A 14,689-nucleotide genomic window follows, 5' to 3' on the forward strand; every position below is an offset into this window, starting at 1 on the left:
GTCGTAGGATAGGTTATCAGGTGCGTTTGTACACACATTTAAGCATTAGTTCGTAGTGCAGTTGCCAGAGCGCTTCGAACCTCCATTTGCAGAGCGAGAGATTATGATCTGGAATACGGGCGAAACTTCGTCGATGGAACTGCTTCTGGCGATGTCATTTATGTGACAGATATGCCGTCAGTTGGATCTTGGTGTGTCCCGTCATATGTATCCCGGCATATATTGACGCTTTCGTGTTAATATAAAAGCACAGTGCCTTTTAAAAAGTTGAGAGGGTGTCGTTGACAATAGACGTGTCTTGTTTTGCTCATTCCTGTCCTCTCTCACTTGTGTGCCCATCCGAAACATTCTGGCTTCCCAAAGGCTCCCCGGCGCGCTCCAACCACAGATAAGCGCCTAAACAAGGCTACGTAAATTTACCGCTTTTCCCCTGTAACTTCTGCTATGAAATGTACATTGCAGGGTCTAGAAGAACTGAAAAGATGACGAGGTGTTCGGCGGTGACGGTATGCCGAACCGGCAGAACAACATTTAACGCTAGGTTTACACTTATTCCTAACGACCTACTAATGTGAATTTTATTATTTTCCCATAGTTTGGCGCTAGCACTCCGGTATGAATAGATGGTTATGCCACGCTCAGTGCAGGCGCAACACGGCCCATATAGTAGAGCGGGGCCCTCATCTGTCCAGTGAATAAGGTATATTACATCGTTTGCTGAATAAAATGAGTAGCTATTTTATAAAGCGTTGTCTCGTTATCTGAACGCGCCTGATATATGTACGAATAGAATAAGCAACTAATAAAAGTAGTTCAATGAAAACGTTTGCTTTCGAACTCGGACAAGTGAACTCGACGTCACTGTGCGGAAGGATAGAGACCAAATTGCTTCCGACCAGTAGGCTTTATTTAGCTTATTATAACTATTCTATTCTTTACTTCGCTAAACATATTTGAGCAGAGATGAGGCCGCCACGTGTTTGGCTTTCTTGGGTACACGTTGAACACTTATTCCACATTAAATGTTCCCGAGTTCTTTCATACTGACAGTAATTTTAAAAACCCACCAAAGTTGCAGCCATTACATATCAACGCGACGTTACTGAGTCTGAGAAATTTATCCACGCATGTGTACATATATACAATAAAAAACTGAATAGAACAATTACGTAAGCAAGCCATTCTTATTGAAATAGCCTGCTAATCAGACAAAGGGTGCGTTTCAACTACCTGCAAATATAAACAGCAGAATTTACCAACCCCAACCATGACATATCATCAGCGGCCACTGTGTCTGAGCTTGGCATTACTTCGGCCACATATATTGGCTGGCGTTTGGGTGAGGTGCTAAGCAAACACTTGGCCAAGATATGAAATGCTTATATTGCACAATAGGTGGCAAAGCATGTTGCCACGACAATGCCTATGCGTTTACGCCATGGTAATTTCCTTTACTTGTCTGGCACACTGGCCAGTTTTTAATTCCCATGATTATTCTTTGAGTTGCCTCTGTACTCGGTTATGCTTTATACATGCAAATGTCATCATCATCACAGTCATCATCATCATTATTATAATATCGTAATCGCAATATTAATAATCATCAGCAGCCTACTCGGGTTCAATGCAGGTTCAAAGCCTCTCCCATTGACCACCAACCCCTCCTGTCCGGCGCTGCTTACCCAGAGTTTACACAGAAATTCCGGATTTTATCTTTCCAGCGTGTTACTGGCCTTCCGCTTCTATACCCATGTCTAGGTGGATGTCACCCTAATTGCCCACCTGTTGAGCGTTCGTCTCACCACATTACCAGAGCAAGTCCATTTCTTTTTCTTTATTTGAAATATGATATCGTCAACTATATTTTTATCTCTGACTCAGTAGCTTGGTTTCTGCTCTTATGCGTTATTTCTAACTTTATTCGTTCCATAATCCGTTTAGCCGACGTAAGTGTGCTTTCTAAAGTTGAGTAGGGCGCCAAGTTTTAGCTGCATGTTTCATCACCGGCAATATTCATTGGTCGTAGATTTTTCTTTTCAGTGACAGAGGTGGCTTACTTTTTAATATTAAGGAGAGCTTGACGAGTGCTCCCCAGCCCATACCTTTCCTGCGCCGGATTTCCCTCTCGTGGTTTCATTCAGCACTAACCATATATCCGAGACAGTTATATTCTTTTACTTCCTCTTTCCTACGCTGAAGAGGATGTTTCAGTCACGTTTATTTCTCATGACCTTGGATTTATTCATTTTTAGTTTTAACCCCAAGGCCGTGCTTTCTGATTGCAGTTTCTCGCGCATTGCTTGCCTGTGTTCTGCAGTCTCAAGCATTGTTGGCATGTTCTGCAGTGAGACTGCAGAACAGTTGATGGATTGATTGTAGGGTTTAACGCGCCGCCGCAACGCAGACGATGCGGCGCGCCGTAGTCGAGTGCTCCCGAATAATTTTTACCGTCTAGGGATCTCTAACGTGCGCCGTAATCTCATGCACATGGGCGTTTTTGCTTTTTGCCTCTAGTAAAAGAGACTGAAGAACAAGCCAATTTACAAAAGTTATTTATTGCGTATCCAATAAATAATTCAATGCACAATGACATGTATAAAACGTAAATCATGCCGCAAGGCAACTGATAGTATATGCGCTCACCGTAATGGTATTGTATGCACTCAACAAATTTCTCAACAAAAATTTTAATGATTCGAGGTGAAGGTGTTGAATGAGCCCAATAACCAAGCAGCACTGTTTGCTTGCATTTTTAGTAAGCAGATAGCACAAGTTTATGCATCACAGAAACATGGGGGAAAAAGACACAATAGAAGATAAATTCGTTTAATGAAAACTTCAACACAATGGAGAGTCAGAGAGACAGAAGTTAAATGGAAAAAAACCATAGCATAACTTTTACGCAAAAAACGAAGATGGTTGAACAAGCACAAATTATGCTAAAATATCCTTACAAAATGGATGTATACAGGTAAACGTAAACCCTTTTGATCAGTAATGCACCGATCTGCCTTGACGAAGTTGTGTAGTTCAGCACCAGTATTAAAGGAATTTCTAGCATTGAAGAGATTTCCCATTGGTGCATCTGCCACTCTCCCCTGGAAATATCCCTACGTTGTAGCGCCTGTAATACGTAAAAAAGCTTTCACTACAGTATTGAAGGCAAGTTGGTTACTTAATAGAGTACCAAGCAACCTTTTTACTGACGAAGTGTGAAAATATTGAAACTAAACTTCCAGCATAGCACTAGCTCTCAAATGAAACGTAGTGAACATATTACAATTTATTTTTAAACATCTTCGCTTGCGACATGGCACTTGGCTTGGTCTCCTAAAAACAGACCCAAATTTTACTGAAAATCTGCTGGGCACTATGACAGTAGAACCGATTATGAAAAAATAGTGGCCTTCTACGCGGTCAAAACAGATCACCTGCGAAGCCACCCGCCCTCCGCGGATTGCATTAAACAAAAACGTTTGTTTGTGATTTACGACTGGACACCCTTCTCAGGAAATTACCTAAAAAATTTGCAAATACCCGAGCTTTATATTAGCGGATAAAAGTAGAGGTGTCTCTGTCCCTCTCACATTGTGGGCTTCTTACTCTTTGTGTAACACGTGAACCCAATCCTCTCTAGCACTAAGGACACCGGACCACTCGCATTGTTCTTTTTGACTGCCACGTTTAACCGCCACACTTACGCAACGGACATGTCATCAGTAAGGTCATAAAACCTTTAGCTCCACCTGATCCACCCCCTCCCTCCACTCCCAACACGTGCACGCATTAACCGGCAACTGGTCATGAGCGGGTACGTGCTTAGAAGTGACTGACACTGTCTAACATGTCGTCATGAAAGCCCTATATGCTGAACAACCAATATTGGTCCATGTCGTCGTTTCTAGGAAGGCAGTTACTGTTCATCCGGGAGGAATTGACAGCTTCTCCACCAGCTGGAACTTGAGGCGGAAATGACTTTCCTTTGCTTTCGCGCTCATTCAAGATTCGGTTGGGGCTGACGCTTCCTCACTTTCTGTTCTTCATCCAAGCGAACGACATGCGTCCGTACCATGGCGAGTTAAACCTCAAAGGCCTGGACCTTTGTCCACCGGGAGCACACGTAGGTGTCCGTTTGACTGCATCGTCATGGGCCTCTCATTAGAAAGTTTTAGCAGTCCGTCCGTTCCGTCGTGTACGTTGTTACCGGTTTTCCCGGGCCCCGTCGGCGCCTGCGCGCGCGAGGGCGAGGAAGAAGGGCGAGGAGGCGCGGATATGGCAAAGGCAGGCACGCGGAACTAATCCTCCTACCACAACGATTGCCTAAGTGCCCAGACGTGTCCCGGTCAACCCGGTAACTCCGTACACGACAGAACGGACGGACTGCTAAAAGTTCCTATTGTCTGTACAATACGCCAACCCAAACACAAACAGCTCGGTTGCGGAAGAGAGCAGACAGGGCGCATTGAGCCATGAGACTCCCAGTTTATTGATCGATTGATTGAAGTTTATACAGTTTTGCAGGACGTATAAGTTCATTTTTGTATCACCCACCACCACCACGGGTATGTCATCGCTAGCGGCATTAGGCTCACCTGCGGGAGCAGCCCCCACTCTCTACTCTCACCCCGTGGAAGCCTAAACCGGCAACCAGGGATGGGCACATAATTAGGCGTGCAATACAACGGCGAAGGGAGAGAGAAAGACTTAATATGCGGCCAGGCTAAGATCTATTACTATTTATCGCCAGAATAACTATGACCATCTGGTCAACGAGGGCCGTCGACACGGAATTGCTTTCAAGCTGAAAGAGCATTTGTGCTCACGCCGGCATTTAAACGGGGCAAGTTGCTTTCAACCGGATGAGAAACAGAGTTAGTGGGCGAGGTTCAATTTGAGGTAGTGCACGGCTGCGGCTGTTCCCTCGGCTGCGGTGGTGGCGTCGGCTTTCGGGTGTGTTTAGACCCATTTGCGCTTCTTGTCATTCTCCGCAATAATCTGATAAGTGCGGTACAGCCACCGTCAGCCGACTGCGCAACTTTTGAAAGAGGCATGAGTGGTGGCAAGGGGAATGATTATTGTAATATCCGCTGTGAAAGAGGGGTCCGCAGTGTCGAGGAGGAGCCTCGGTGTGGCACCTAGCAAATCCGTTTCACTGGTATGAAAATTGGTGGGGGTGTAGAAGGGGGGGTGAGACATATACTGCTTTGCGGTAAAAAAATGCTCTCTCTCTCTCTCTCTCTCTCTCTCTCTCTCTCTATCTATCTATCTATCTATCTATCTATCTATCTATCTATCTATCTATCTATCTATCTATCTATCTATCTATCTATCTATCTATCTATCTATCTATCTATCTATCTATCTATCTATCTATCTATCTATCTATCTATCTATCTATCTATCTATCTATCTATCTATCTCTCTCTCTCTCTCTCTCTCTCTCTCTTCTCTCTCTCTTTCTCTTTTTATCTCCCTCTCTCTCGAGGTAAAAAGAATGTTGCAGTAAAGAAATGTCCGGGTACAAAGCAACTTACCAGGAATGTGTTGCGGTTGTTGTAGTCATTGAAAAAATTCATGCCAGCGCCCAGAAATATCATTGCATCCAGGTTTTATTGCCCCAAATTTTGTTTTCTAACAACAATGCATCAAAAAAAGACGGTGCCCTACAGGTTGAGTTGTGAACTTGCAAACTTACCTGGTTGTTTTTGTTGAAAACGACATATTGGCCAGCTAGGAGTTAGATAAGCACTTATGTGGCTGTCATGCGGGAAATCGTGAATTAATAATTAATCACGTAAACTAATATTTATGAGCTACGCGACAAATGTAACTTAACGCGTACATTTTATTTTCTACGGAGACGGTAGGGAAAGCGACAAGATAATCCCGGGGCCCCTTCGTTAGCCCCACAGCTGTTGCTGTCGCTAATATCTGCGCAGCCGGAAGCACCACGAGTATGCGGAACGGATGGAGGGCCCAGCAGAAGTGTGTAATATTGTCGCTGCTACCAAAACTACCACTTTAATGATCCAGTGAGTTCGGATAGTCGCGTCGCCCGTGTTGTTACCAGTTCACTTTGATCCTCAATCCATACGATGAGATGGACCCTAGCACGAATGCAAAACGCAAATACTATTCATCAAAAGCACAAATAGGCGAATATAAAAGCAAAGCGAAACCTGGGTTCCAAGAAAATAACAAACGAGAGCTTTATTTCGAGCCAGTGTTTTATTACGTCAGATTATTAAATCTCAAAATCCGCACGCGTATTCGTACAACGCAAGCTGGACGTCACCCCCAATTGGAAATTCTAGCTCAGCAGCTCATTTGAAAAAAAAGGAAGCTCACCCTAACGCTTAAACCTTGAAGGTCGCGGAGCTGTATGCAGCATTCACGACGATTACGACGGCTCAAGTCCACGATTGCAGCCGGCTTGGTTATTTGTTGCCGCAACGACCATAACTACATCACTATTGCTATAAGAGGAGCTTCCTTTAGTTTTATGGAATTGATAATTATAGGACATCATATTAGAAGGGTATACGCTATGGCAGGTATTTCTCGTTCCGAGCAAGTGTTGTCACGACTACGGGGAGCGCTTGAGTCTTCCTCATTCGAGTAAGTGGAACCACAATTCCGGTGAGCGATGGAGTTTGGTAGGTATGCTTGAGGTACGCTATGTAGGTTTGCTTGACTTGACAAACATGCGCCGGGGAGGCTTGACCGACGCCGCCAGGCAGGCACACACCAGCGCTCAGCATTTTCATGTTTTTTTTAAATGCCAGCCGGTCGTCCCAAGGAAGACCATTTCGTGCGCACAGCATTTTCGCGCTATTTTGAACTGCGAACGCGCACCGTAACGATTTACTAAACAGCTTCGCTGTTAAATGAGAGAGGGGGAGAGCGTAGCTACTATAGTATGCAATCAATACATTTTTGCAAGAACCGACAACATCACTTAGCCTTCAAGCGCTCTAACCATTATAAACAACTGCGCAAGCTCACGCGGGAATAACTTGAAATTCCCACTTATGTTTTCAGCGGCGAGCTGCCGTAGGCAAACGGCGGTATTCCACCATGACGATATACACACGCCCCCGACAAAAAAGCACATCTTCTAGGCACCGCTAGGAGAACAACAACGATTTCAATGCTACAAAACAGACACAGCTGACACTGTGGCATATTTTGCATTCAAGCCATAGAGAAAAACACAGCTCAGCGGCACAACGCAAGTAATCCGCCTGGCAGTGCTGCGTCAGGTCCCACAAATGACGCACGCTAATGAACGGGTAATAAATCTCGCACACGTAATAAAATACGTTGCAGCCTACTTTAAATAGGCCTTGTTTTGTGACGCAATAATGCAATCCGCTTGGTAAATACTTTGTGCTCCACTAAGGCCCGTTTATTTCTGACCAACGTGAGTGAAACATGACAGGCACGACTCGATTTTATACCTTGGCTGAAGCTTGGCCCTCCGATGTGCTTTCTTTGTGGCGCTGCTTCATCTCGGTGTTTACTTGGCGCACACTTTCACTAATTGTGCCGTTTGGAGGCCGACCGCTCGAAAGTTAATGGCTTCGCGCGGAGCGACCAATTGTTGGTCATCAGCCGCTGCCACTTCGGGTGGTATAACCTTCTTTGTTGCTGCACTTTATAGAACCAGGGAACCGAATTTATAGAGCTGACCGCACACTAAATATCTGCAGATTCGAAGACTCGCGAAGAACGACGGTTTATTTCAAGAATTGAGGACCCGAGAAAACTCAGTCAGGAACCAATGATGATGCCTCGTGCACCTGGGAAATGAAGATGATGCGATAACGACTGACAGTGTAGCAAGCTTAAGGAAATTGTCCAAGCACTAAAACCTGTGTGTTATAATGTTGATAGCAATTGCCGCCCACATCGGCCCAGGTCGCAAGAGTAACCAGGCGAATTACGCGGTTACGGCCAGGGAAGCAGGACAGTTTATTTCGGATATCCAAACCTGTCGTGAAGATGTCCACAGGAGGGCCATGGAGCCAGATGGAAAGCATACACTGCTGTGGTTCTCATCGTGGCGACGCTTATCATTTCCCGGCGGCGTCCCAATCCTGGCGTGGACGATCTGGCGGGACAGATGAGCCTCTGATACGCTCCAATTCAGCCTGCGAGATGAAGTCACGTGCGTGTTCTGTTCTCGACGTCGCAGAATCAGACAACACGGTGTCCAGTGGCAGGGCAGGCTCATAGCCAAAAAATAGGAAAAAAAGAAAGTAGCTGGCAGTGTCGAGAGAGAGAGAGAGAATAAACTTCTTGATTAGAAAAAAAATGTGGAGTGGCATCTTCATTTCAGGATCTCATTCGTGGGGCCAGCTACGACGGCCCTTTCAAACAACCGAAGCTGGTCTGCCGGACTGGAACTAAGCAAGACGCACTCCAACTGCTCGTAAGACGAACGAGAAATTCTGTCTAGCTTGGGTTTTTTCTGACAACACCACACCATATGGTAGAGTGTGCCAGGTTCGCTACAAAACTGACACAGCGGAGTACTGGGTCGGATACAATGAGCCCCAATTTCGTCAAGTGGGGAAACGTATTCGTTTGAAGCAGCCTAATTATTCTCTCCTTGGCTTTCGCTAAGGATTCGTGGGCCAGGGTGTAAATCGTGCTCTCGAGCCTGTAATGCTGACTGATCTTGTGGTAGGGTAGCAACGGGCTCGCACCCTCTCTGCCTTGTGGTGCCCATCGGGATAGCTCTCGGGCAGTATTACGGGCGGTGTTGTTGCCCTGGAAGATCGAATGGGCTGGAGTCCCGAGTATTTTGACTCGTCTGTGACGAGGACGTTAAAGAAGAATGTTTAAGGCACATTTGGATATTCTTCCATGAGGGAAATTTCGGCATGCCTGTTCCGAATCTCTAATAATTGTATCTGCCGACAAAAGCCAGGATGGTCCATAACCACTACTTTAACCTAAGGCAGGCACTTCATGTGACCAGCGCACTTTATGTGAACGCCCTATAAATTTTATGTGACCGCCCCAGGAATCGCGGTTTTTCCTCTTGTTAAAGAAGACAATCTTTTTTGGATTACTTTAATGCAGAAATTTTAGTGTGTCTCAATGTTTGTCTGCTGTCTGTGACCAGATTCAGCCCCCCGGGCGAAGTGAAACACGAACTGAACAATGCTCCAATATACCCACAGGCAAATCTAAACGTGTAATTCCGGCGTTTATGTTCATATTGGTCTACATTGTTGACCAAAAACCAGACATTACGCAAATGTAGGCAGAAAACCAATACATGAGTGGTATTTGCAGCTTTTCCTTACTAAAAACTTCACGGATGCTTGGTTTTTCTAATAGCAAATAAAATATTTCATCAACTGCAGAAAACCGTCTCCTGCTGTTGACCGCGCTACCTGGAGGAATTAAAAAAAAACTCAAACGGCAACAGCAACGACAGGTTCTTTTAGTGAGGTTCCATGTTCCGCTTGAATGGCGCGTAGAGTAGAGCCACGTGGTGGTTTAAACATCGTAGTAGGGCGCCTGTAATCACGCGCGTCGTCACCGTACGGCAGCGCTGGCATCACGGCACCCGGCGTGCATCAGTCGAACGCGGTAAATTTAAATTGTTTTTAGAAAACATCTAGGGTGTTATCCTAGAAGGATCAATACAAGAGAGGAAGCGCATGAGAGGTGAGCGCGAAAGAGAAGGGAGACATTTACATGCCAGGGACACCAGTCATCTGTCGTCTTTCTTCGATATTTGCAACGAAAAGAGCACATAGGCGGCCAATTGTTTTTTTATTGTACTCCAAGATGACGACAAACTGTTTATTAATTTTCAGGTGTGCGTCTGGCTCGCTGCCCTCGCACCAGTCAAGCGGGCCGTGTAATAGCACCGTTGATCCACAGCAGTGGTAGTGCTGGCTACGGTTGCCTTCTGATTACAAGAGATGGTTCAACAACACAGATGGGGGAAAGTTGTACCCGTCGCTGTTGCTTTGTTATGTCTTCACAAGGTGTAGCGCTACTATTATGGGCTTCTGAAAAATGTAATAGGTGTTTTATTCAAAAGAGCCGAAGGCAGCAAATGCTGCGAACGGAATTTTGTTATAGGGCTATTATTTTAGTCCGGCTACTAGAGATAACGGCACCTCGAAAAGGTACGTCTTCTCTCGTAGTTCTTAAACGTTTGTAAACAAATTGATATCCTTGATGGAACATCTGTCCGCAACGTTACATCAATTTTTGACACCGCAAATTGGTTCAACTAACCCCATCACGCTAATACCACTATTGGGGGCTCTACGTCTTTTAAAATTGGCCATGTGTTCCCAACGAAAGGCAGATGCTGCTGAACCCTCCTGAGACCAGTCTTACAACCTACATGAAATACGCAACTTGTGACCTAGAGAGCGACGTCAGCAGCGCTTTACATGTATAAAACAGCTCTCGGGAGCATCTTGTAACTGAAATCATGGTAAATGCGGCACTGCTATGCCTCCGCTAGCAAAAATTAGTACAACCGAAAGCCGTGTGAACACGACGAGCAATGTAATTGAAAAAGTGGCACTCAATACAGATGCATCGCGCGCTGGTTGCGTATGACGTAGTCATTTCGCCCAAAATCATTCCAAGCAAAAATTCAATGCCTGAAGATAAGCATACTATCCTCAGTAAAAAAATGCTTTGGATACGTAGCAAACAGTCCCACCTACGTACGACTACAGATAAGGCATTGAAGTGACGTCATTGTACGCACAGAGTTAACGGGGCGCCTTTCAGCCGACACTTGTGCAAAATTACCGCAATCAATCGGTCATGGTTGTGCATAAAGCGCTTTCCAAACCGTATTCATAGCAGCTGCTATAATACATAGCAGGGACGACAAAGGAGCTACATTTGTTGTTTTAAAGGGATGCTTAGATGGACAATAATGTTCGCTGTTATAAAGAATTTGCCGCAATTAAAAACATACAGAAGAAACAAAAGCAGTATACGAAAATGTTGATACAACCTTTCTATGAACCTCATGTTGACTTGAAAATGTAGGCTCGCAGTTAAGCCCGCTACTTTGGCACGAGACTGGCCACCTCCCTGAAAGGCGGGGATCGCTGACAATGCGACTCGCGACTGTAGGCATGTACTCGAAGCTGACCCATGGGAGAATGATTGTTTAACAGTGCATGTCATGGCTAGCCGATGTATGCCTGGGGCGGTGAGCTGAGATCTCTCAACGAACTTTTGTCGGGGCGGGGGGTTGACCCTATCAATCGACCCTCCGAAGTACCTTCGCCCATAGAGTTTCATACAATAACAGCTAGAACGGAAACTGGCGCTAGTGTCAACGCGAACACAAAGGCGGCGCTTACACTTCGATAGGAATGATGGGTAGTTCTGGAACCGGATTGCGTAGGATCGAAGCGGGCTGCACAGATAATATTTTTTGACAAAGAAATTCTTATTAACTAGTTCGCCATTTACAAATTACATGACAAATAAGAAAGTTAGTGACCAAGAACTGGTTTGGTACAACATAAAACGGCATGTTTAAATAAAAACCAGACGCGGAGTCGAGGAGGGTTGCGGAGTAGGTTTGCCACTTGCCGCCAACTACAGCGGGACGCCAAATTCTTTAAAAAACTGTTCGGAAAAGTTTCCACTCTTGTAGTTTTTAATAATAAAATAAAAATGCCTGCTCCTAAAAAAAGAAACCTATTACATTTGGAGAAGTTATTGTAGTCTGAATTACTGACATTCATCAAGCTGAGTTGTCATCAGCCGCAGGTTCTGCTGGTCTACGCCATTATAGCCGGCAGTCGAATGAAAAGTGTGGCTGTTTCGAGCAGTTCGCAGCCGTCGACAGTTTCGAAAATGCATTTGTCTGCCGAATGAGCAGCGCCGCTACTCTTAATTCGCAGGCACCTTCCCCGCATACAGCGCCGTCATTTGTGTTTTTGTGCTTGCTGTTCCGGCAATTGAGTCGATAACCAACCCAAGTTTCATTTAGTTTTATAAACCCACCAAAGTTTTATAGTTTTATAAATGTTTTATAACCCAGGTTATAAAACATTTGCACTAGGGGCGGCGTCGGTGCGCGTGAGGCATTCAGTTCAAGGAGAAACGTATTTTTAACAATGCGACGTACTGCACAATCAAGACCTTCGAGGACACTTGTTCTGTTCTGGTAGTAGTATACAAGAAGACTACTCCGTACCATCCACAAGCGAATATAACCGAACATGTGTACAGCAACTTGAAGATAATGCTGGTGGCCTTCACAGAATGCCAGAAAGACTGGGATGCTCACCTGTCCGAAAGGGGGTATGCTACTCGGACTACGATCAACCGCTCGACCGGCTTTACACCAGCAGCCTTGCTTTTCGCCCGCGATCTGTGTTTTCCTATTGAACATTCCTTCAACGATAAAGTCGAGGCGACCCTTCGCACTTATGTCAAGTATGCGCAAGACCTTCGTAGCGCCCTGAACGAAACTCTCAAGGAGGCCAGGTAATAAGTGGATCTAGCACTCCTCGAACAACGCCGGAACTACGACAAGTGCCGACACCAGGTTGAATTTTCCGTTGGTGATCCGGTACTACGTTGCACACATTTGTTGAGTGACGCAGCAAAAGGCTTCGCTTCTTCCCGGCCAGACCGATGGGAAGGCCCTCACAAGGTGACAAAGCGCACATCTCGGCCCACTTATAGCCTTCGTAGCCTGCACGGAGGTCGGGAAACGGGTCCAGTAGGCATTGATGACCTTAAGGCGTACCATGAAAAAACCTATGGCGAAGAGAACTAACATCGATTATGTTCTAGGAGGCGCTACCCGCTCAACGGTACAGCAAAAGGGCTCGAGCGGGAAGACCCCCCTCAACCGGCATTCACCCCAAACCCCCTGGAGGAGGCTTATTTAGCAAAACTCCCCCCCGCGCTTCTCGGGCAACTAGGGAGTTCTCCGGTCTTGGTGGAAAGAAAGTGTAGGGATGCAGCCCCAATGTGCACCCGCGTATGATTATTACAGTGCAGCGAATGCGCGTCGAACTCTGATAATGACGTCAATGCGCCATGTCCCCATGCAAGCGTGTGCGATAAACAGTTAGCGGACAAGGAACACGTGTGGTGCGCACAGCGGCCCCGTCTGGTGTAAAGACTGCTCTCATGGGTGCGGTAGGGGGGAGTTGTGCGGAACAGCTCGGCGCCAGCAGAACCAGGATGGGAGCAGCAAGGGGCAGGCAACCGGACCGATGATCTCTGCTCGGACTAAGCAGCACATGTGGTGAGCGCAAACGGAGTGGCTTGGTACCAGGACTCGAACGTTGTTGTTACTGTACAGCGAAGCGTTGTATAAATTTTCTGCACAATCGGCGCAGGGTGTTTTTTAAGTATCGCGTTGTTTACATGACGGTATGCGTTGCGACCTGCTGTTTCTACTCATGTCATTTTTTTTGCTGTCCTAGAATAAACCAGTGGCTTCTGTTCCTTTAGTGTCGGCCTCACTTGGTCGGGCGGAATCAGGGTCGCGATCCTTACGCACATGAAGTAGGTTCCTTCACTGTAGAGACATTTCCGTGTACGGAATAAATGTCTTCGAAGCAATGCATAAAAGCACTCGCCAGAAAAGGTCGCATTTACAAGTTAATTTTCTGAAACCCAACAACAGAAGCCCAAATACGAGCAGAATTTGTCTCGAAAGACACAACAACCACATGTCAGTTGCCTAGCCACTTTAAGTCCTTTTATCCATTTACTTATGTAGGTATTGCATTCCACGGACGGAGAAGTCTGACTTCGTAAACTGTTAGTGCCATCATGTGTTCATACAAAGCAGGCAGTATGAGATCCGCTAAAAATTCTTACGATCTTATAACGGCACGTTTCTAACTTTTATACCTTTTCTTGTGCAGGTCAACCGCTGCCCCTGCTACCTCAACAAGTGGATTGAATTGTGGCAGCAGAGTAGGTGTTCACCAAATGCAATGTTTGCGTAATGTAAAGCTACTTTTTACAGAGACTGATAACCGATTGGCTTTGAGTGCATGCTGTCTAGCCTGTATGAAACCCCACGTTTTATATGTTTGGGTAACCACAAGGAGTTCGAATTACTTATGCAGAAATATATTTAGTTTTCACTATAATTTCTGTAGTGTGAAAGCTGGCGCTATGAATAGTGTGAATGTGACACTACTCTAATTTTCTAAACTCGGTAAATTTTAAGCCGTCATTTAAAACCACACAAATGAGTTGGATATTTTGCACATGAGCGATGTTTGAGGCCGAGACAAGTCTCTAAATAGAGTAATCTCTCGTTATAACGAAGTGAGCGGAACGACAAAAATTTTTGGTATAAGCGGTACCTTATATGAGCGACCATTCGATAAAACCTGAAGTAGTTGAGCTTTAATTGGGACACAGCTGCGAGGAATCAAAACACAATGTATTTATTGAAACACAACTTTATTCGGGTGCAAAAAAGGCAGTAAGCGTTGACTGCTTCAAGTTCCTGCCACCAGCAAGCAACCCCTCCTCCAAATACACCAAGCGTTGCATAAGGCTGTGTTCGCCCCTAATGCGTTCAACTTTACTTCGCAGCACATAGGCACACGCTCGTTGAAAGGCACGCGACTTTGGTGCTTAAGGAGCTGTGCGCAGCGGACGACACGGGAGGAGCTTTGGGGGAGCAGCGACAATAAAA

At 45.6% G+C, this 14,689-nt stretch overlaps 1 long non-coding RNA gene across 1 annotated transcript in view; it reads left to right on the forward strand.

Annotated features, from left to right (window-relative positions):
* LOC144166096 (uncharacterized) overlaps positions 1 to 13,953 on the forward strand; it is a 69,598-nt gene extending 55,645 nt beyond the window's left edge. The window contains exon 3 of the long non-coding RNA XR_013321568.1: positions 13,902 to 13,953. This is a non-coding gene — a long non-coding RNA (uncharacterized LOC144166096). The remainder of the gene's footprint in view (positions 1 to 13,901) is intronic.
* Positions 13,954 to 14,689: the final 736 nt, after the last annotated feature.

Source organism: Haemaphysalis longicornis, unplaced genomic scaffold (assembly GCF_048455015.1).
Source record: "Haemaphysalis longicornis isolate Haplotype H1 unplaced genomic scaffold, Haemaphysalis longicornis Haplotype H1 scaffold_16, whole genome shotgun sequence".
NCBI lineage: Eukaryota > Metazoa > Arthropoda > Arachnida > Ixodida > Ixodidae > Haemaphysalis > Haemaphysalis longicornis.